Raw genomic sequence first — 11,683 nt, 5'->3', positions numbered from 1 at the left:
GGATTAACAGATGACCACTGGTCATTTCAAGGTCATTCATTTGAAGGTCAAGGTCACTGTGACCTTCAATATAAAAAATGTTAAAGTTGTTATAACTTTGGTATGCTTGGACCTAGAGTCTTGAAACTTGACATGAAGGTTGGCCATAACTAGTTAGTAACCACTGGTCATTTCAAGGTCATTCATTTGAAGGTCAAGGTCACTGTGACCTTGAATGTAAAAATGTTAAAGTTCTTATTTCATGGTATAACTTTGGTATGCTTGGACCTAGAGTCTTCAAACTTGACATGAAGGTTGGCCAGGATTAACAGATGACCACTGGTCATTTCAAGGTCATTCATTTGAAGGTAAAGGTCACTGTGACCTTCAATATAAAAATGTTAAAGTTGTTATGACTTTGGTATGCTTGGACCTAGAGTCTTGAAACTTGACATGAAGGTTGGCCAGAACTAGTAAGTAACCACTGGACATTTCAAGGTTATTCATTTGAAGGTCAAGGTCACTGTGACCTTGAATGTAAAAATGTTAAAGTTGTTATAACTTTGGTATGCTTGGACCTAGAGTCTTGAAACTTGACATGAAGGTTGGCCAGAACTAGTAAGTAACCACTGGACATTTCAAGGTCATTCATTTGAAGGTCAAGGTCACTGTGACCTTGAATGTAAAAATGTTAAAGTTCTTATTTCATGTTATAACTTTGGTATGCTTGTACCTAGAGTCTTCAAACTTGAAATAAAGATTGGCCAGTACTAGAAGATGACCACTGGTCATTTCAATGTCATTCATTTGAAGGTCAAGGTCACTGTGACCTTAAATGTTAAAATGTTAAAATTGTTATAACTTTGGTATGCTTGGACATAGAGTCTTCAAACTTGACATGAAGGTTTGCAAGCACACTTAGATGACCACTGGTCATTTCAAGGTCATTCATTCTAAGGTCAAGGTCACTGTGACCTTGAATGTAAAAATGTTAAAGTTCTTATAACTTTGGTAGGTAAAAATGTTAAAGTTCTTATTCCATGTTATAACTTTGGTATGCTTGTACCTAGAGTCTTCAAACTTGACATAAAGGTTGGCCAGTACTAGAAGATCACCACTGCTCATTTCAATGTCATTCATTTGAAGGTCAAGGTCACTGTGACCTTCAATGTTAAAATGTTAAAATTGTTATAACTTTGGTATGCTTGGACCTAGAATCTCAAACTTGACGTAAAGGTTTGCAAGCACACTTAGATGACCACTGGTCATTTCAAGGTCATTCATTTCAATGTCATTCATTTGAAGGTCAAGGTCACTGTGAACTTAAATGTTAAAATGTTAAAATTGTTGTAACTTTGGTATGCTTGGACCTAGAATCTCAAACTTGACGTAAAGGTTTGCAAGCACACTTAGATGACCACTGGTCATTTCAAGGTCATTCATTTGAAGGTCGAGGTCACTGTGACCTTGGATGTAAATATGTTAAAGTTGTTAATACTTTGGTATGCTTAGACCTAGAGTCTTCAAACTTGATATGAAGGTTGGCCAGAACTAGTAGATGACCACTGGTATTATTTCATCTAAGTTTATTTTCTTACATTTGATAATGAAATTGATGGAAACTTCAAACAATATGTTACTAATTTGCTAATAAAAAAATTGAGATCAAACTTTCCTAATTGTCAATTCAAGTTCATATTTGTGACCTTAAATGTTATTGTTGTTCATGTATATGCATGCATTCAAAACATAACACAAGGTTTGCTCATGCCTTGAAAAGTACTAACATTTCATTTTGACCTTTGAACAATATTTCAGTAATTTAAGTATTGCATTGACAAAAACACGAAAGGTACTTTCCTGTCATTTAAATCAAAAATCCGGCTTCAATGCGGTCATCTCCGACCGCGGAACTCTTGTGTATGTGTTAAATTAGATGAACAGATAACGGTGCATGAAATAACAACTGCGATAAAATCACTTAAACGATTGAAAGCTTATGGAAGTGACAACCTTCTAAATTAATATTTTATAGAATTTATTGACATTCTACCGTCTCATTTATGGGATTTGTTTAACAATATACTCAATTCGGTTCCGGATCAAAGGACGGAAGGTATTATTATCCCCCTTCATAAAAAAGGTTCCATATCCGATGTTAATAATTATAGAGGAATTACGTAAGTGAGCGGTTTGTCAAAATTATTTACGACTGTTATAAATAAAAGTTTTAAAAATATCTGTTTTGAACATAACATCATTTCGGACGCCCAATTCGGATTTCAAAAAGGGCGATCAACTACTGACGCAATATTTATTTTATATTCTTTAATAGATCATTATTTATTTGAAAACAAACGTGTGCATGCTATTGTTGTCAATATGATGAAATGCTTTGATACTATTTATAGAAATTGTTTATGGTTGAAAATGTTTAAATGTGGATATCAAAGTAAAATATTAAGAATTGTGCGAGATAGGTACCAAAAAGTTAAGTCATGTGTAAAATCATTATCTTCTTTTTCGAATTACTTTAGCTATGCCCGAATGATAGGTTTGCAACTAGAAGACATTGTTTTAATTTTATTATTTTTTGCTGACGAAAATGCTATTGTGGGTAAATTACCAGAAGAAATTCAGAACCATTTAGAACATGTATACACTTGTTGTTATATCTGTGGGACTGAAAGTTTAATTCTGAAAAGACAAAGATAACGGTCTTTCGAAAAAGAGGCGTATTATTGCCAAACGAAAAGTGGACATACAATTGCCATGCTATAGAAACTGTAAATGATTTTAATTATTTAGGTGTTGTATATAATTATACAGGTAGTTAAAATCAAGAACACTTAATCGGCAAAGCTCTTAAAGCATTGAATTTATTGTTTTGTCAAGATTCAAAATGTCACGATTTGGATTTTAAGCCGAGCATTCTTTGTCGACTATTTGATGCATTCGTTGGGTCTATTTTAGGTTATTCAGCAGAAGTTTGGGGTTTTACAAAATCTAAGGAAATAGAAAGGATACATCTGATGTTCTGTAAGAGGCTTCTAAGAGTTAAAACTAATACCTGTAATGCTTGTGTTTACGGTGAGTTAGGAAGATATCCTCTGTATGCAGAGATACATAAGAATCGTACAATATTGTTTTAAAATAGCATCCTCTGATAACATAATTCTCAAAACTGTATACAATATAGAAATTTCAGATAACACCAGAGGCTGACGAAATTGGATTTATAACATCAAGAAATAATTGGACGATTACGGTTCACTTATGCTTTTAACAGCGTTCGTGATATTAATTTTAAACATTTTAAACCCATTCTAAAATCCAGAATTATAGATTCATATAAACAAAATTGATACCGTACACCAGAAGACATTTCGATGTTAGACATTTATTGAACATTGAAGTGAAATCTTGAACATGAGATTTGTCTATACTTATTTCCGAAAAATTTAAGTAAGAAATACATAAAACAATATTACTATAATCATCCATCTGTTTTAAGTATGTACAGTTATGCTGCAATCAACCAATAGGTCGGAACTGATAAAACGTTGTTTATTTGTCAACGAATCGTTGAGTATAAGATCAAACTTGTTGCACCGTATAACTTAACTAACCAATTGTTCATCCTCTGTATTTCACTATACATTTATTTTGTATTCATGTTTGTTTACGTTTGTGTTCTTCGCATATACATGTTTACATATATCAATACCAACCACATGTGACGATGTACATTGTGCAAGTCAAATAAAATGTTTGTTTGTCTGTCTGTTAACCATTAAGTTGTTTGAAGTTCATTCCGCATACATTCCTTAAACAAAAGAAAAGTGAACTATTCGAATTCAGTCAAATGTGAATGTATGTTAATTACATTTTAGTGTAATGTACAAAATGAGTAGAATTCCATAAGAAATTGAATACAATGTGTAAAAAACGATTTTTAAATGCTATTGTAAATACATTGATGAGATGTTTATATAATATGACAACCGGTCTTTATGTTTTAACTATATTAGAAAACATTCATGGAATTATATATCTTCATTTCTCAATTATGTCAATCAAGAGTGGTTGTGTATTTACAACGCAACAGAGCAAACCAATCTAAGTACATAGGTAGTTGCATGTAAAAACAGTCAATTAACTGAGTTTGCATAGTATACATTTTATAAATCTATCTTTAAGAGAACACGTTGCTCTATAGTCATTTACAACCGCTGGGGTTTGCGAACGGCTGTTCATGTTCTTATCATTGCATGACCTCATTCCTTAACCATAATTTAAGACAGTCTAAAATATGGCTGTTCTAATTTATGTTCGCAGGTTTGGCCTAGCACTTGAGATCAGTTCAGTCGTCATTTGTGCATGGGGCTGGTGATAAAATATAACGATCAGGGCACGGCACTTATCCAGAACAATGATAAGTCGAACTATCATCAGAGCAGGACTGTAGTATCCTTTACATGGAACAAAACGTGCTTAACGTTTTCGAATTGTTAACTTAAACAAGTGTATGAACGTTTATAGAAACGAATTTTTCATTATGCCTTTACAAAAGCTTGATGTAAATGGCTGTATGGACACGAGTATATTATGACCAGAATCTGACTAATAAATTATATAACATTTAAAATCATTATTTTGATTCCAAAACAAAAACGTTTTTCATCGTACAACCATTTATTTTAATGTATACGTGTATATGAAACAGATAATCTATACTTTTTCAGGTTTTAAACTAAGGATATAGCGGTTAATTAGACGACAATAAACACAATCTTGCTTTTTATAATAATTCATGTCTTTGTTAGGATTTTACATGAAGGTATGAGTGGCCTCGGAGAAAAGATTTCTAAATGTTAGCTCTTTTGTTAAGTTCTTCAATATAGTCCGTGAATATTAATGTAGCTTCAGGTTAAGAGTCTTTAGCATTTCCCATACACTATTTATATACTTCACAAGCAATTTTTATTTTAGTTTTCGCTTGTCTGGTTTCCAACTCTTAAACGATAAACATCTTCTCATTTGAGTTTACACATTTAAATAGATCTAAAGCTTGATTAATTACAGTTGTTAAGAATGCGTTTGAAAATACGTATAAACACATATACTTATCTCGAATGTTGATAAATTTTAGTCTCTATATGCCGTAAACAGTTAAGCTCCTTTGTGTTATTTGATTGAAGCTGTTAAAGGCCTTTCTTGTATTCGTTTGTTGTATTTTTGTTCTATAGTACTATGTTAAGTTAATTGTTAAATTGTAAAGCGCTAACGTGATATTTAAAACTGATTTATCATAATCTGGATACTTCTTCCGAAACATCAGATTGTATTAAATTTGCGTGTTCAAACCCCATCTGGCAGCAACCGGCAAATACAAACATGTGCACAGGAATCACAAAACACTGTTCAACTAGCAACTAAAAAGGAACGGCCGAGAACTGCGCCTATGGCCTAGCATTATGGATTCTGGATGGGTTTTTATGGTAGTGGCGTCACATCCACGGTCATGAACGAGGTAAACTGCAACTCTACCAATGTAGATTACGCGGTGCGTTGTGTCAAGTGCAAAGGCTTCCTTAACTTAAGGGAAAACGAGATTATATCAGTGAAATCTCACCCGTATGCACGCGACACAAAAGCCTGGCATTTTTACAACAGCCACACGAAGCTGTATGGATTCGTAGCAAACGCCAATGATTCAGTTGTGGAACCTAAACATGAAGGCATTGAAGCAATGCTGAATTCATATCAAAGCATGATTATTGGCATTTATAATGACGCGAATTCAACAATCGATGTCAACCGTCGCTTCGTCTTCTCCGCTGTGTTAGTATATCACTACATAAATGATTCCACTTAAACAGCCGAAAGGTCAAAAGCTACGGCTTAATATATTAAATATATTTAAACGCGTTGATCAGGCTTATTTTTTCACGTATATTTATAATTTTTAAAACTGTTTAAACAAATAATCATTTCTGAAACCGCAACGCCTTGAGATTGGGTCTCTGGTATTTCACTTAAAGGGGCTGTCCAACGTTTTGGTAAATTGACAAAATTAAAACAGTTGTTTCAGATTTTCAAATGTGTATGCCCCCGGATCGAATGATCGGGGGTATCTTGTTTTTGGCCTGTCTGTCTGTCATTCCGTCATTCTGTCACCAAAACTTTAATCTTGCATTAAAGTTTTGCAATAACTTTTGAAATATTGAACATAGCAAATTGATATTTGGCATGCATGTGTATCTCATGGAGCTGCACATTTTGAGTGGTGAAAGGTCAAAGTCATCCTTCAAGGTCAAAGGTCAAAAAAGCGGCGCATTAGCGGGCATTGTGTTTCTGATAAACACATCTCTTGTCGTTTTAGTTATGATATTTTGAGGAAATAGTTATACTGACCATTTACCATGCTTTTAAATATATATTATATGTCTCTATTGATGATTTGAAAACCTAAAAATTATAAAGCGTCGTGCGACGCGAAACAATTGAATAATTTGGAAAGTTCTGTTGTTGTCTTTTTATTTTAGGATACTACGAGGATTGCTTATTTACGTAAAAAATACATCCGCTCTAAGCATGAGCATGGGTGGTCGAGTGGTCTAGGCGGGAGACTATTTACTCCATGACTCCAGGGGTCAGTGGTTCGGGCCCTGTTGAGGGTTACATTTTTCCTTTTTTAAATTGTATTCTTGTTTTTTTTTTCTGGAGATTTTTGGTTCAAATGTTTAAATTTATCAACATTAAGCATTTAATGACAAGCTTCAATACATGCCAAAATCTGTTAGACGGCCCCTTTAATATCGGTATGCTCTACAACGTTTGTTTAAACCATTTAACTTGGTTAAAAACTAGAACCACACTAGGGATTTCTTATTTCTCTATATTCAAAAAGGTTTCGGACACTTTTCAAAAGTTGGAAAGAAAAGTTCAGTTGACCAATGTCTTTATCAACCTTTTTGTTCTTCAAAGCACTGAATGCCACATAAACAAACATTTAAGCAATAGTATCGGTAAATAAACGTTTATGAGCTTTCTCGCATAGCATCAATACGTGGTTACAAAGACAAAATTCACCGGCACAAATACATGTAAGACACTTCACTTCGCTGATAAAAGAAATAACGGAGCAGACGAGATTTGGGGCTTGCGGAGTAGGCTTTTAAACGTTTTGATTTTCGTATGTCTAATAAAATATAAATTTTAGAATGAAGCGTTAATATTACTATTTTCTTTCTAAGTCGAGAGATAAAGATGTCGACAGAGCTCCGAACTAACGTTCGAAAAATTGAAATAAATTCATTTTATCGTGAGTTGTTTTAATGCATTATATAATAATATATTCTTATCGCTGATTTGTTGAGACAAGCACCTCAATTAACAACCTAGCACCAAATGAATGAAAAGGTACCTCAATTATTATATAATTGAACAAAATAAGTATTGATGCAAAGCATCAAAGGGCGTCGGGAATTTCAGTGTAAAAGGCAGTCAATCAAGTTACATGGAACGATTTTTTTTTACTGTAAATATTAATATATTAGCCGATAATTTTAAACAAAATAGAAAAAGATACTGGTATAACCGTTATCTATAATTTTGTGTTATACCCCCAAATAACCATTATCTATGATGTTGTGTTAAAACCCCCAAATAACAATTATCTATAATTTTGTGTTGTAACCACCAAATATTTCATAGTTCATTTTATTTACATTGGTTTCCTTTTTTTACTGGCATCTGTGTAAAGTTTTTATTAATGGAACAGAACTGTGTAGGTTTAAAAAAATCTGCTTCATCTTGTAAGCGTAATTTCATATTATTTCTCAACTTCAAGGGGAGATGATTCTGAACTTATTCTTACGTTGCTCATTTACGATAGGGGTTGAGTACTCATTGATATGAAAACACTGTAAAAGTTTTAATGTGTTTACGAACCCCCCCCCACCCTCTCACACATATATTTCATGGGCATAATTAAAACAAAAAATAGTTGCAATAAAACAGCATATTGATTTAAACTAAAATGTCTACATCAAAACAAAAAGTTAACATAGAACACAAATAAAATAATTTGATTCTACTGGGGCTCGAACCTTGGACCTCGCACGTATGAAGCGAGCGTGCAACCACTACACTACGGAACCGCTTGAAAAATCACCTTTCAACTAAGGTATTAATAAGTGACTGTAGTGTAACGGTTATCAAAAAAGCAATCATTCTATACATAGCTGGTGACGTCACTACGTTATTGTCAGTAAGACCGGTGTTTACATAATGATAAAGCAATAAGCCGTGTAATCGCGGTCGTCTTGTAAAATTGAAGAAAATACGCGTTAACCAAAACTCGAACAGCAAAAGTCTGCGCTTTTGTTAGAAAAACCACAAAATAAATATATTTTGATTATGTTTTGTTTTTATACAAAACCAGAAAGTTTCACCGGTTCGCGTATTTGCCCAGTCCCTGTGATCTTTTTTAATTGCCCAGTCCCTGTGATCAGTTATTAATTAAAAAAATTAGCTTTGCATTATTGGCAATAAATGTTGTAGTAAATGTAATAGGCACAAATGAAGTACTTATTTACACTAATTTACAGAAAAAATCACCACTATGCAAGATATTCTGACAACAAAAATATATACATTGATCCGTAAAATATGTTCTCCTCCCATAAGCGAAAAAAAACGTATTACATACTAGTCGCCGCACTTCAGATCGACGCCAGTGATGATACAAATATGTTATTTGGCGTGCTTGTTTATACACTGTTGAACTTGCATTTTCATTGGTTGTTCCTTTTAAATTAAGTTAGATAAAGATGCATCTGTATATTATAAGCTAAATTACGTTTAATAAGAATCTAAATGAAATAAACGGCGAAAATAATAGAAAACGCGAGAAATAACAAGTCCGGGAGCCAGAATGCGCAATATAGTTATATTACAACTACATAAATTTAAAATAGATACATATGACATTCGTCAGCATGCATGATTGTAAACCCCTAACGCCGTACCTAATAAAAAACCGGAAGAAATTAGGTTAGCACACGGGTGATCAGTGGTCACTAGCTCGCTTCCTGGGAAAACTCTCGCTTTCCGCAAAGAACCTTTAACGTCGCATATCCACTGGCCGTGGATATAGTGCATAATACGCTAAATAAACTGTATATACGTCCCCCTGACGCCGACTTTAGTTATAATTCCGGTCCGACTCTAGGTAAGTCCGACAGGCAACGACAAAAGATCAGCATGCACTACGTCGCTTCCGGGGAATAAATCTTGTTTGTCCGAAAGGCGGCGTTAACAATGCATACCCACTCGCCGTAGATATAGCGCTTTACAAGAATACGCTACATAGGCGGAAGGTATGACCCTCACCCAAATTAAAACCCCGGGCAAAAGCTATGTCAACCCAACAGGTAGCCGATGGGATCCGCGTTCAGTACGTCGCTCAGTACGTCTCTTCCGGAGAATAAGGTTTGTTTGTCCGAAAGCTGCACTTAACGGTGTTTTCCTATTCAAATTTGATAAAGCGCTTAATACTATTAATAGGTTGTGTGCACGTCCCCCTGACGCCGGCCCCAATAAAAGCCCCCGGCCAAAACTTAATTTATTTATTAACTTATTTATTTATTTATTTATTTATTTATAGATCTCTAAATAAAACCCCGGGCCGAAACAAGGTCAACACGACAAACAGCTAACTGTAGATTAGCGTGCACTAGACGCTTCCAGGGGATAACTATTGTTCGTCCGAAAGGACCTTAAAAATAAATTTTTCGAGACTCTTAGTTTTCGGTCATGCGCGTTTTCGTCTATCATTAATGACTCTTAATTTTTCGGAAGTATATTTTTTATCTTTTTACAGCGCTATTTTACCTGATTTCGTCACTGTATTCGCTTAATCTTGTGACACTTTGATTATGGGGTTTAACAAACGGATTAAGGTAATAAAACATGGGAGAAGCATGCCTTAGGGCAATTGACCATAGCAATTGCGTAATTGGGAAAATAACCATGTTTACCGGTAGAAATCGCTTCACCCAACAACAGTTTAAATGATATCTTCCTATTAAGGAAGCAGTATGTTTAATGTTTTTACTTGTATCTTTTTGTTTTGTATCATCTCAGACAAGAGTAAGCAAAGATGTGAAGTTGTTTTTTTTTAAGTAGAGACAAAAGTGCACTGATGTATTGCCTATATTTCATTATAATTATAATTTTCGGCCATTTAGTTTTTGTCTCTAGATTTTCGGACAGCTCTAATTTTTAAATATTTTCGGTATCTAAATTTTCGGACACAATAAAAATAATTTTCAATTATCCGAGTAATGACGGTACCCAATGGCCGTTGATATAGCGCATATTACGTAAAATAAGCTGTATATACGTCCCCCAGACATCGACCGCCGAAATAAGGTTGCCCCGGCAGGCAGTTGACGGCAGATAAGCGTGCACTAGGTTGCCTCCGGCGAATAACCCTCTTTTGTCCGAAAGGTGTCCTAAAAGATACATAGACACTCACTGGAAAATGGGTCATAATACGCTTAATAGGCTGCAGCTGACGCCGATCCTAATTAACAGTCCCGGCCGAAACTGGATAAGCCCGATAGGCAGTTGATGGCAGGTCTTCGTGCACAAGGTCGTTTCCGGGAGATATTTCGTGTTTGTCCGAAAAAGGCCCTTTTCGCCATCGTACTATCGCATTGTTGCCATCTTACTATCGCATTGTCGCCATCGTACTATCGCATTGTCGCCATCGTACTATCGAACCTATTGCATTGTCGCCCTCTTGATTTAAATGTGTAACCACGATGGCCCTAACGGTATTCCGTATATAAACGAGTTGTCAGTATTCATGGTATAACAACTTCAGTCCTATTTGTTGCAAACTATTTTTATAAATGTCAGGCATAATATTATTTAATCGTGTACATCCGTTATCGCAGTACAAATATGAACACAAACGTGACTGCAAGCCTCTTGCAAAAACATAACGGCCTATAATAGCTAGTGTCTGAAGACGGGAGTGTATTAAGTAAACATCATGAATTCGTGACACAACTATATATATACATGTTTCGTTATTGTGAGGGCACAATCCACCTATGAGATTACAGACATTTATATGAAGGTTATTATGATGAAACATGATGTAGCTAAACCTTTTTCGATTTGTATTTATATATTTTACATTGTGTGGTAAATCATTACAATACATAGCATTAGAATCCGCTAGAACTATGCATGTGTAATGCATTAAAGTGTGGCACTATCCTTTCCTGATCCAATTGATGCAAATATTATACATTTTAAATATATGTTTGTATGTGTATACCGATCGTAGGTTTGACATGTAACTGGCAGTTAAGACATGTACGTAATGAAATTTCAAATGAGGTTATCGGTTTTTTCTTGTCAACGCGATGTGACGGTAAAGTATGGTTTATTGTCAAGATTTTATCCAAGATGGTTATTACACTGACTGCAAATGCATAGAGTTTTCTAGTAAAGAAACCACTGCAATAGGATTTCAGAAATGGAGAAAAGATTTGCCAAAGTGGATATTATTTTAATGGTTTTAACATCCCTGTTCTTTGCAATGTATAAAAGAGCACTGTATTGCTATAAAAACACAATTTCATTGAAGCAGATGCTATAAACTGTAAAAACTGTTTCACAC

General features: G+C 34.5%; 1 protein-coding gene across 1 annotated transcript in view; it reads left to right on the top strand.

Moving 5' to 3' along the window:
• The window catches only part of LOC127868154 (E3 SUMO-protein ligase CBX4-like), a 175,071-nt gene that overhangs the window by 63,097 nt on the left and 100,291 nt on the right, over nucleotides 1-11,683 (top strand). The gene's annotated exons all lie outside the window — the stretch shown is intronic.

Source organism: Dreissena polymorpha, chromosome 2 (genome assembly GCF_020536995.1).
Source record: "Dreissena polymorpha isolate Duluth1 chromosome 2, UMN_Dpol_1.0, whole genome shotgun sequence".
NCBI classification, from domain to species: Eukaryota; Metazoa; Mollusca; class Bivalvia; order Myida; family Dreissenidae; genus Dreissena; species Dreissena polymorpha.
Note: the sequence above shows the minus strand (reverse complement) of the source record. Positions and strands in the feature narration are given on the sequence as shown.